General features: G+C 42.6%; 2 long non-coding RNA genes across 3 annotated transcripts; both read left to right on the forward strand.

Moving 5' to 3' along the window:
• Positions 1–5,047: 5,047 nt before the first annotated feature.
• LOC306921457 lies at positions 5,048–5,660 on the forward strand. Of its 2 annotated transcripts, XR_013789765.1 has the most exons (4): positions 5,048–5,086; positions 5,212–5,272; positions 5,388–5,432; positions 5,518–5,654. It is a non-coding gene; the product is annotated as an uncharacterized lncRNA (long non-coding RNA). The 2 variants fall into 2 exon arrangements; XR_013789764.1 differs by lacking the exon at positions 5,388–5,432 and having other exon boundaries at positions 5,518–5,660.
• A 3,264-nt stretch (positions 5,661–8,924) lies between these two features.
• LOC306921452 lies at positions 8,925–12,444 on the forward strand. Its single transcript, XR_013789760.1, has 3 exons — positions 8,925–9,011; positions 12,016–12,084; positions 12,411–12,444. It is a non-coding gene; the product is annotated as an uncharacterized lncRNA (long non-coding RNA).
• Positions 12,445–13,251: the final 807 nt, after the last annotated feature.

The following is a 13,251-nucleotide window of genomic DNA, read 5'->3' on the forward strand; positions in this document are numbered from 1 at the left end:
TTAAGAGGTTCTGTCTGTCCAAAGCGTTTTTTTGTACTTTTCATTACTTCAACCAACACACAGACGTAAAGGGTGTGTTCAGGGATGGATATGGGAACTTCTGCTTTGGTCCACCCATTCCTGGGGACGTGTGAGAATACAATAAAAATAAAAATAAAATGCCCATTGTGGGTGCATTTATGTATGGGATATTTTCACATGAATTATTTCATAATAATGTCCAGCACCTCTGGGGGTGTATAGGATTATGGGCTAATTAGGCCTATGTTATTTTCATTTCATTCCTGGTATGAATATTTGTTTAAATGCTTCCTACATACTAGTACTTACACTGTACATGCACTTTACACATGTACAAAATGCAAATGGACACAAACAATACACGGCATGCATTGTTTTGTAATGCCTGGGGCAGCGTTGTTATGTGTCTCTGCACCCATAACAACCAGAACTGTGCACTTATACTGTAATGTTTAATTGCTCTTTGTAACTCCATGAGGTTGTAATAATAAGCTGCTCAAGCATTATTTGTGTTACTTACAAGGTTGCAGTGTCAACCAGACAACTCACTATAACACCCAGCTACTACATTGCAAAAGATATAAACCGCATTAATTCAAACTTTGATTGGCTGAAAGACACTGTATATGTATATATATATGGGCTACCGTATTGAGACTTGCATTGATGACTACTATATATATAATAAGCACATTCAAGACTTGGGAACTGAGTTGCACGACACCATTCAAGAAGGTAAGATCATCCTTAAATACCAGTCAGGGTATAATCATTTATTTTAGAGTACTTTCATGTTTTATTGAGATTCCTTATTGCACCGCTAGTATAGCCACTGCTATGCACCTCATGTGTAAATATGTTATTTTGTCTTTTTTTGTTTTGTTTTTGTTTCGGCCTTGCAGTTTGTAGCTAAATTGGTTGTACTATTTGTAGCAAATAAAGCTTGTAAATATCTATGACCCGCACAGAAGAAAACCTGTACTTTTTGTGGCAAAAGCGCTCACACTTCTTTCTTTCTTGTCCTGCCTTGATCTCCCTGTCTTTGTTTTTTGTTGGGGGGAAAAAATGACACGATTGGAACTATATGCACAAAAACTAATTTCACCCACTTTCTTTTACCTGTAAAACTGTGATGTGATAATTAGGCTGATTCTGATTCTTAACCCATTTTGGGGCTTGAAGTTCAGGAACGCTTTTTTGTGTTTTTGTGTAGCTACTTAAAAATAGCAGATCTACAAGCTCATAGCGCAAGCTTAATTGTAGGTCTGCTATTTTTGAAAAATCGTGAAAATGTGGCACAAATCTTTGAATATATTTCAGAGCGAACGGTTTTAACTCGTATCTTTGCTTCTGGGGGGGGGGGGGGGGGGGGGTCACTGGAACGTTTTTTCAGATGGGGGTTGGCGACCAAATACATATATTTCCGGTGGTCCTTGACATGAAAATGTTTGAGAACCACTGACATATAGAAACATGGGTTTTTCAGAAAACTGTCATGACTTAGAAGGCATTTGTAGAATCGTCTTCAGGTCTAAATGGGTTAATTTATACCACCAGGATCATGGGATCATTTGGACCGGTTATTGTTGCTCTTGCTGTCTTCCTGGCATTTCTCTCCAGCTGTTTGGTAAGACTTTGCCAATGCAATGTACCAGATATATTACAACGAGGACATTTTGGAATGTATCATAACATGATGGTACTGCAATGACGTAACAATGTGTTTGCTTTGGGTTTTTTGAAGGCTGCTCCACACCCCGAACATCATGTCATTGAGAAGCGTTCGAGTGAGGTGAGTCTATGGGCTGCAGTATATATATGCATGCAAAGGATGGTTGTGTCACGTACAGTACATAAGTTAGAAGTTATATACATTTATTGTTTATTCATGTCGTCTTTGTTTTTCTTCCGTAGGAATGGATGTATTATTATTACTATTGGTGGTGGTTGGGTTAAGACCCAACACAACCACTATCCACCATCACTATCACCACCACCAACCACCTGTATCACCTCCACCACCTCCACCTGGGAAATGTGTGAAACACTAACTTAATATTAGCGAAAACAATAAAGAACATTAAGAAACACTTTGCTGTCTTTGTGTATAAAGTTGAGAGGTTTTTGGAAATTTGATTGATTGATTGGTTGATTGATTGATTGATTGATTGATTGATTGATTGATTGAAGTGTTTATTAACAGTTCGTATAGAATTACCGTTCAAGCACAACTCATTACAAAAAACTGTTAACTGTGAGTGGACAACCCAATAAAGCATTACACTTGTTTACAAGAGGGTCCACCTGACCTTGTTCAATTCATCATAACATTTAGAGACCTATACAAATATACACTTCTATATAGCAAAAAAAAACAGGAAATCATAATCATAAAGGAGGTAAAAAGGGAAAAGAAAACATATACAGTGAGGGGGAAAAGGGGGTGGGTGGGGGATTCAGATTTTACGGGGGCCAGTTTCGAATTGCAGCCGTCCATATAGGTGCCCTTTGAGAGCCGTTTTGAAGGAGTCAAGGGATTTGAATTCGCAATTGAATGCCACAGACAAATAACAGTCTAAGTCCACACTATTGATCCATAATGTATAAATGATAGATAAGGGTTCAGGACAACGAGGCCTTTTCGTGGAGGGGTCAGAATGAAATTTGGACTTAGACTGTTTTTCGTCTGTGGTACTATTAACTCCCTATATCCAGGTACCATAGGGGGCGGTAGGTGCCGAGTTCCAGACAAATGAACGAAATAAGCAAAGACGACGAGCTCTTGTTGTCTTCTGTTTGAACCGGAGGTAAATTTCGGCCATTTTGGTGCCACCACAGACGTCCGTTGTGTCCGTCGTCGTCTGATCTGGTCTGAGTTATTGATCGTTATTGAAAATGCAAATAAAAAAGCAATTCATTATTGATCGTGGGATCTCAAATTAGGGTCTTATAACAAGCCGCGAATATCGCATTTTGGCGCATTATGAGCCATGCTGTTAGTAAAGTCTGCGTGCACGTGCGTGTGAACGGACGATTAGAGCAGAGCCCACGTACCCAGACCCGCCCTATCAAAAGTATATATAAAGTAAATATAAAAAAAATACCTCAAAGTATCTGTTACTGTATCATTTATCATTTCTGATTGGGTGGGCATCATTTTCAGAGAAGTTTAGATCCACCTGAACACTTTGCCATCCCGTGCTGTGTGAACCGACAGGGTGCTGATGGAAATTGGGTTACTGTTGGTCAAAGAAGGAGATAAATAGATAGATAGATAGATAGATAGATAGATAGATAGATAGATAGATAGATAGATAGATAGATAGATAGATAGATAGATAGATAGATAGATAGATAAACTGATATGATGATGGTATAGTTTTCTATGCATTTCGGGGGGTTACAGGGATTTGACCCCCACACGTTCCATACTGTATATGCTACAAACGGCCCTGGATATGATCCAGTTTGGCACCCAAAATTCACATTTTTTTCATGAAATCTTCTTTTCCCCCCCTTTTTCCTACGACTGGCTTTGTTAGTTTACGTGTCTGTCTGTCTGTCTGTCTGTCTGTTCGTACCAAAAAATGAGCATGGTTGCTACGGTCACCCAGTTCGTCCGGGTGTGATTTCATTACGTCAGACATTACGTCAGACCACAGCTGATCAGTCTATATAAGACCTTACACCACTCAGTTCACACGGGTGTGATTTTTTATGTTATCAGTCACATACACATGCAGCCTAGATACTGTGTTAGTTCCGGCCTGTGGCTGCATGGCTTAAGTTGCGCTACAGTGCACAGGGTTTATTTAGTTTCGTATACTGTATGCACACAAAAACATTAATTGTACAATTGTACATGTTTCTGACTGAATAAAGATACAAAAATAAAGTTGTGCTACACTATGTTTTGCAAGGGCATATGTTAAAAGAGATACCATAACACACAAATTAGCAAATATATATAAAACTATACTCCATACCAAACTATATTGATATGCAAAGTTTTTGAGCGGTGCCTCTGCTCCATTACGGAGCTATGTGTGTCCCCATGTACAGTATATATATATGTATGTGTACGAGTACGCGTCCCAGCACAAAAGCTGCAACACGATCATTTCTCGACCGTTTTGGACGCGGGAAGGCTTGCCGGAACCCGGGCCGCCCCCCCTGGGCGCGTTCTTGGGGGTCTGGATGTTGGGGGGGACCCCCCGGGGACCCCCACATGATAACTCTGTCATTTCTCAACCGTTTTGGACGCGGGAAGGCTCGCCGGAACCCGAGCCGCCCCCCCTGGGCGTGTTCCTGCGGGTCTGGATGTTGGGGGGGACCCCCTGGGGACCCCCACGCGATAACTCTGCCATTTCTCGACCGTTTTGGACGTGGGAAGGCTTACTGAGACTGGGCCGCCCCCCACCCCCCCGCCTGGGCACGTTCTTGGGGGTCTGGATGTTGGGGGGGACCCCCCGGGGACCCCCACATGATAACTCTGCCATTTCTCGACCGTTTTGGACGCGGGAAGGCTTACCGGAACCGGGCCGCCCCCCCACCCCCCCGCCTGGGCGCGTTCTTGGGGGTCTGGATGTTGGGGGGGACGCCCCAGGGACCCCCTCATGATAACTCTGTCATTTCTCGACCGTTTTGGACGCGGGAAGGCTCGCCGGAACCCGGGCCGCCCCCTGGCGTGTGGTGTGTGTGAAAAAAGTGCCCCAGTACAACCCTGTATCTCAATAAACGCTAATAAACAGCAGCTTAATTAAGTTTGGGGAGAAGAACGGTCTTCCCCATGACATGTAATAGTCAATGTGCAAGCTCAATAATTGCTCAACCCCATTGAGGGGGAAATATTATGATTAGAGACGTTGACACGGTAAATGCATCCATGTGTCAGCATCTGTTGCAAATCTATTACGAACAGGGTGTTTCGAAACACCAGTGAGTAAGCTGGATAATGTTCACGCCTTCATCTGCGTTATTTATACAGAGGTTTGTCGTGATTCTGGACACATGGTGAGATCACACTTTCAAGGTTAAGAGAGTTCCATTAAGCACCAGCTGCAAGGTAAATTATGTGAAAATGTATTCATGCGTATTGTGTATTCTTGGTATTGTGTTCAATGTTTTTCAGTGGGGAAATAACGATTAATGATGAGGAATTCTCAAAAGAATTATCATTCTGTTTTTCAGTTTCAAGAACACGATGAAGTTTATGCTGCTGGCGATCGTCCTCATTGGTTGCTGTGCGACTGTAAGTGGAATCATTCTAGACTTTATTGCCCTCTCTTATAGAATAAATTAAAATGATGTCAGATTAGTATAAACTAAAATATCAGAACCCGTAAAACCGTTTGGTTTTGTTGCAGAATTCTGGTCGACGTGTGCGTAGAAGTAATTCTGACAGTGATGAGGTGAAAAGGATAAAACAATAAAGAAAGACAAATTGGAAAGACGTGTAAAAGTGTAACTTTCTTTGTTTTCTCTTGCCCACTATAGAGCACAGATTCCTACAGATTCCGTGTGCCAAAATGTTTCCGCCCCTTCTGGCCTGGTTTTTGGCCACGACCAGCACCACCACCACCACCACCACCAGTAAACCCACCTGTACCGCCCCCTGTCATCACCACAGCTGCCCCCGTGACCGATCCGAGAGGAGATGCTTGAAACCGTGACCTTTGTTGAATTTGAATCAGTGTTTTATTTATTTTTTATTTGTAATGACATGCATGACTGCTCTCATTGTGCTCGTCAGGGATCCAGTACAAATTGTATTTTGTTTGTGAAGTACAAAATAAGAGTGGACATTTTTATGGAAATCTAAAAATCGATGTCAAGCAATAAAAAATGTGTAAAAAATACAAGTATGTCGTCAGTCCTTAAAATGTATATTAATACATCAGTAACTGAGTAAGAGTGAGTTTTATGTTAATGTCATATTACATGTTTTAGTCTCAGCTATACAAAATAAAATGAAACCACTTGCATGTCTATAATATGAAACCATATTTGCCAGGCGTTCAGACAGAGAATTATCTCTGGAATTGAACTGTCCACAAAATGTACTGATTCAACAAAAAATGTCGATTTCTCAATTTCTCTCTCGTATCTTTCTCTGTCTTTCGATTAAATCCATTTTTTTTTCACTCCCTCCGAAGTAGTGAGGGACCAATCAGGGCCTGGCCCATTATGCAAACTATAGAACAGTGCCTGTTGGGGGGTGCTCAGGTGTGATCAATAAGGCTAATAAAGGGCGATGTCAGAACACCATTGTGACGACAGAACAGACCGCAGCTCCATATATGGAGATCTAGGGGTGAACTGGATTTGGGCCCTGTCCAGAGTCCGAGCGGGCAGAGGCTTTTTTTATGCTGGTTCTGGACAACGGGCGATCCGAGGGACTCGACACCGGGCACTGCACTCCATGTGGGGGTGTGGAACACTTGTGTCAGTCGGTGGGGCGAACGTTATAGATACATTTAGATAGATATGGGGTGGGTTTATCACCAGAGGCATTTTAAAAAAATCAGTGAGTTCCACACAGAGATTCCAGACTAATATCTGCGCAGTGATACAGTTGGGTGCCACCGATATTGTCCCTTATTATTTGACCCATTTAGGCCTGACTTCAAAATTTTTAAAAATCCTTCTAAATCCTCCAGTTTTCTGAAATAAATATTTTCACGATTTTTCAAAAATAGCAGATCTACAAGCTCGTAGCGCGCCACTCGGTGGCGCGCTATGAGCTTGTAGATCTGCTATTTTTCAATAGCTAAATTATAACAATGTTTAAAACACCAAAAGGGGTTCCCGCCCAAAATGGGTTAACTGTCCTTTTGCGCAGATCACGCAAACCTCAGCAAAAAGAAAAGGACAATATCGATGGCCTCCAACTGTATGTATTTGTCTGGACATGCCATGCCAGGCTAACGCTGTTTCATTGTTGCTGTGTCAACATGTTCACATTGTGGTCACCTCAATGTTGAATTCTTCCTAAAAATCTCCACAATTATTATTTAGACGATCCTTCGTATGGTAGTGCAGGGTACCGTTCTGGGTATAACTTTGAGAACTGACACAACGGCTTCTGACAAACAAATGCTATGAGCTTGTAGATCTGCTATTTTTCAATAGCTAAATTATAACAATGTTTAAAACACCAAAAGGGGTTCCCGCCCAAAATGGGTTAACTGTCCTTTTGCGCAGATCACGCAAACCTCAGCAAAAAGAAAAGGACAATATCGATGGCCTCCAACTGTATGTATTTGTCTGGACATGCCATGCCAGGCTAACGCTGTTTCATTGTTGCTGTGTCAACATGTTCACATTGTGGTCACCTCAATGTTGAATTCTTCCTAAAAATCTCCACAATTATTATTTAGACGATCCTTCGTATGGTAGTGCAGGGTACCGTTCTGGGTATAACTTTGAGAACTGACACAACGGCTTCTGACAAACAAATGCAACAGGTATTGCATAAACAGGTGGGGCATGTATTGTATTCCCCACTGGCTTCGTTCCCGAGAGAGGGAAGTTAGGAATGCATGGCCCCACCTGTCCAGTAGCAGAATCAGCAGATAATACAATTATCTATGGAGAAAATTGATTTGGGTCTTTACTTCCAGGAATCTCACCGTTGAGCCCTGAACATGATACAGTTGGGTGCCACCAATATTGTCCCTTATCATTTGACCCATTTAGGCCTGACCTCAAAATCTTTAAAAAATCCTTCTAAATCCTCCAGTTTTCTGAAATAAATATTTTCACGATTTTTCAAAAATAGCAGATCTACAAGCTCATAGCGCGCCACTCGGTGGCGCGCTATGAGCTTGTAGATCTGCTATTTTTCAATAGCTAAATTATAACATAATGTTTAAAACACCAAAAGGGGTTCCCGCCCAAAATGGGTTAACTGTCCTTTTGCGCAGATCACGCAAACCTCAGCAAAAAGAAAGGACAATATCGATGGCCTCCAACTGTACATTGCGTTTAAAACATGTTTTCTGTAATGCAATGAGAACAAGGTTCAACTTACAGTATAGCCTAAGTAGTTGGCTAACATAAAAATACATTTGCAAATATAAATGGTAAATGGTGCATTAACATAGCGCCTTTACCTTTATCCAAGGCGCTTTACATAGATTGTGCATTACATTCACCCATTCACACACACACATTCATACACCGATGGCGGCGGAAACCATGCAAGGCGCCAACCAGCACATCGGGAGCATTTTGGTTTTCAGCGTATTGCTCAAGGACACTTCGACACTAACTCTGGGGGAGCGCGGGTTCAAACTGGCAACCTTGCGGTTCCCATTCGGCCACTCTACCCCTGAGCCACCGCCGCCCAACTACGGCACCGCCCAACTACGGCACCGCCCAACTACGGCACCGCCCAACAACGGCACCGCCCAACAACAACTAAATATTCCATCGCCTGTTGGACAGCAGTAAAAGAGTAAATAAATGCAGGTTTCTGTAATTAAAAAATAAATAAATAGAGCGATAAAATGCATGTCCAGTCACCTGTGGTGTGATGCTATATTTCAGATACCTTTGCCTATGAGTGCGTGCTGGTAGAGTAAGCTGGGCATCATTATTGGTATACGATGTGTAATATCATGCGTTGCAGTGCACGCCCATAACACGTCTATTTAGATTTCCACACTATTTCTAAATCTTATCAGTCAACCGTCAACAAGTCAGTTTATTTATTCAGTCATTCTTAATTGCTCTCTGTAACTCCATGAGATTTAATACACGCTGCTCAAGCATGTATTTGTTTGGTCACATGCAGTTCCACCCAGACAACTCAATGAATAACTCTACATTGCAAAAGATATGATTAATTATGGCTGTGATTGGCTGAAATACACAACACTAGTATATATATACCATATTAAAAACGTGTCTTGCATTGACGACCATATCACAGCAAGAATTAATTCAGTTGACTTGGAAACTATATATATACCACACCATTCAAGAAGGTATGATTCAATGAGATAATTGTTGCTTTTGCTCAATAATAGTACTTTAATCCATTTTGGGTCGGAACCCCTTTTGGTGTTTTAAACATTGTTATAATTTAGCTATTGAAAAATAGCAGATCTACAAGTTCATAGCGCGGCACCGAGTGCCGCGCTATGAACTTGTAGATCTGCTATTTTTGAAAAATCGTGAAAATGTGCCTCAAATCTTTGAATATATATTCTTTCAGCGTGTTTTTAACTCACATCTTTGCTTCTGGGGGAGGTCCCTGGAACAACATATGTTCGGATGGGGGTCGGCGGCCAATTACATATATTTTTGGGCGTCCTTGATATCGTCACCTTATTAAACTAATTGCCTAAGTCATTTTTTCAAGGTTTTCAGGAAACACAAAAAACTGTGCCAAATGTAGAATATATAATATTTCTTAATTATTTCAATTCCAAAAAATATGAAAAAATATGACTATTGACATACAAATAAAGGTGTATGTCAATCATGTAACATGTAAGGATAAAATGACTTAGGCCAATATCTGAACATGCCATTTTAACTTAGGCAATTATAAACCTTATTTAGGCCAAATTACTTCTGCAGTAAGTGACTTAGGCAAAATGTTTTTATTCCAATTATTTTGAATAGACCATGGTTTAGGGTCAGCCACAGAGTGTTTAAAATAATATCAGAGCACAAAGACATTTGATACTGAATGGGAGTGAATGGGAGTGAATGGGACTGAATGGGAGTGAATGGGAGGTACTGTTACTATGGGACTGATACTATGGGACTGAATGGGAGGGAATGGGAGGGAATGGGAGGGAATGGGACTGAATGGGAGGTAGTTACTATGGGAGTGAATGGGAGTGAATGGGAGGTACAGTTACTATGGGACTGATACTATGGGACTGAATGGGAGGGAATGGGAGGGAATGGGAGGGAATGGGACTGAATGGGAGGTAGTTACTATGGGAGTGAATGGGAGTGAATGGGAGGTACAGTTACTATGGGACTGATACTATGGGAGTGAATTGGACTGAATGGGAGTGAATTGGACTGAATGGGAGTGAATGGGAGGTACTGTTACTATGGGACTGAATGGGACTGAATGGGACTGAATGGGAGTGAATGGGACTGAATGGGACTGAATGGGAGTGAATGGGAGTGAACGGGAGTGAATGGGAGTGAATGGGAGTGAATGGAACTGAATGGGAGTGAATGGGAGGTACTGTTACTATGGGACTGATACTATGGGAGTGAATGGGACTGAATGGGAGTGAATGGGATGAATGGGAGTGACAGTTCCATAGTAACAGTACCTCCCATTCACTCCCACTCACTCCCATTCACTCCCTTTCACTCTGAATGGGAGTGAATGGGATGAATGGGAGTGACAGTCCCATAGTAACAGTAGCTCCCATTCACTCCCATTCAGTCCAGTTCACTCCCATTCACTCCCATTCAGTCCAGTTCACTCCCATTCACTCCCATAGTAACAGTACCTCCCATTCACTCCCATTCACTCCCATTCAGTCCAGTTCACTCCCATTCACTCCCATAGTAACAGTACCTCCCATTCACTCCCATTCACTCCCATTCACTCCCATTCAGTCCAGTTCACTCCCATTCACTCCCATAGTAACAGTATCCCCCATTCACTCCCATTCACTCCCATAGTATCAGTATCAGTGTTTAAAATAATATCAGAGCACAAAGACATTTGATACTGAACGGGAGTGAATGGGAGGTACTGTTACTATGAGACTGATACTATGGGAGTGAATGGGACTGAATGGGAGGGAATGGGACTGAATGGGACTGAATGGGAGGGAATGGGACTGAATGGGACTGAATGGGAGGGAATGGGACTGAATGGGAGGGAATGGGAGGGAATGGGACTGAATGGGACTGAATGGGAGTGAATGGGAGGTACTGTTACTATGGGAGTGAATGGGAGTGAATGGGAGTGAATGGGACTGAATGGGACTGAATGGGAGTGAATGGGAGTGAACGGGAGTGAATGGGACTGAATGGGACTGAATGGGACTGAATGGGACTGAATGGGAGTGAATGGGACTGAATGGGACTGAATGGGAGTGAATGGGAGTGAACGGGAGTGAATGGGACTGAATGGGACTGAATGGGACTGAATGGGACTGAATGGGAGTGAATGGGAGGTACTGTTACTATGGGACTGATACTATGGGAGTGAATGGGACTGAATGGGAGTGAATGGGATGAATGGGAGTGACAGTTCCATAGTAACAGTACCTCCCATTCACTCCCACTCACTCCCATTCACTCCCTTTCACTCTGAATGGGAGTGAATGGGATGAATGGGAGTGACAGTCCCATAGTAACAGTAGCTCCCATTCACTCCCATTCAGTCCAGTTCACTCCCATTCACTCCCATTCACTCCCATAGTATCAGTATCAGTGTTTAAAATAATATCAGAGCACAAAGACATTTGATACTGAATGGGAGTGAATGGGACTGAATGGGAGTGAATGGGATTTAATGGGACTGAATGGGAGTGAATGGGAGTGAATGGGAGTGAATGGGACTGAATGGGGGTGAATGGGAGGTACTGTTACTATGGGACTGATACTATGGGAGTGAATGGGACTGAATGGGAGTGAATGGGATGAATGGGAGTGACAGTCCCATACTAACAGTACCTCCCATTCACTCCCACTCACTCCCATTCACCCTATTTTTTAATAGGGTGTAACAGGAAGGCCTTTTACGTTAGGGCTTAGGCGATTTTACCAGAGGTGGCCAGCATCACCAGGAGTTGATTTAGGCCAAAAACTCATTTTCGGCAAAAAATGACTTAGGCCATTAGTTTAATAAGGTGACGATATGAAATATTGAGAACCACTGACATATAAACATAGGGTTTTTTCAGAAAACTATCAGAATTTAGAAGGCATTTGTAGAATCGTCCTCAGGCCTAAACGGGTTAATGTTTTATTGAGATGAATTCATGCATTTATCGTTCTCAGATGGGAGCATTTGGAGTGAAGGAGACTGTAGCCCTTGCTGCCTTACTGACACTTCTCTCCAGCTGCTTGGTAGGACTTGGTAGTCCAATGCAATTAATGTATCAGCCGCAGGCATCACTATTATAGCAAAGCAAAGCAAAGCAAAGTTACTATATTTACCCAGGGTATCTGGGCTAAGCTCAATAACTTGTTTCCAGCCAGGCCCTGCTCATAGAACATTTCATGGTAGTGGTTCAATGCCTTGCTCAAGGGCACTTACCACAGCGGTGGTAATTTTAACGTGTCGGACCGCTGATTCGAACTGGCGACCTTCCGGTGAAGGACATTTTGGAATTCACAACCACGGCTCGCGCTGCATTTATTCATGTGACTAAAACCTTGCTTTTCTTCTGAAGGCTGCTCCACGCCCTGAACATGTTATCGTGAAGCTGCTCCACACCCTGAACATGTTATCGTGAAGCGTTCCAGTGAAGAGGTCAGTGTCGTTTGGACTGCATTACACACAGATAATCTTTATCACATTTAGACGTATGAGCTGATTCTACAAAACTGCTTTCTGAAAAACCCATGTTTCTATGTGTCACTGGTGGTCAACCTTTTTCATGTCAAGGACCCCCAGAATGATCTGTATTTGGCCGCCGACCCCCATCTCAAAATATGTTGTTCCAGGGACCCACCCCCAGAAGCAAATATATGAGTTAATCCAATTTCGACCTGAGGACGATTCTAAAAAAAAAATCTTCGAAATAGACAATCTTCTGAAAAACGTTGTCTCCCCCCCCCCCCCCCCCCCCCCCAGAAGCAAATATTTGAGTTAAAAACGTTTGATCTGAAAGAATATATTCAAAGATTGTGTCACATTTTCACGATTTTTCAAAAATAGCAGATCTACAAGCTCATAGCACGGCACTTGGTGCCGCGCTATGAGCTTGTAGATCTGCTGTTTTTAAACAGTTAAGGTTTGAAATAATGATGACACCGACGCAGCCTCAGGTCTAAACGGGTCATTCATTCCACACGCAAAGGTTATATACATTGTATTGTTGTATTATAATGTTGTTGTGTTGCTTTCCTTCTGTGTAGGGCTTCAGTAGCTACCTGCAAATGCTCTATCTCTGGAGTTTGTACCAGAGACTGAATCCACCAGCTCCAGCCCCCGCGGCTCCGGCCCCGGCTGCCCCTGCTCCGGCTGCCCCAGCTGCCCCGGCTGCTCTGAACTGGCCATGAAATGACCTT

This window comes from Electrona antarctica (assembly GCF_951216825.1).
Source record: "Electrona antarctica genome assembly, chromosome: 4".
NCBI lineage: Eukaryota > Metazoa > Chordata > Actinopteri > Myctophiformes > Myctophidae > Electrona > Electrona antarctica.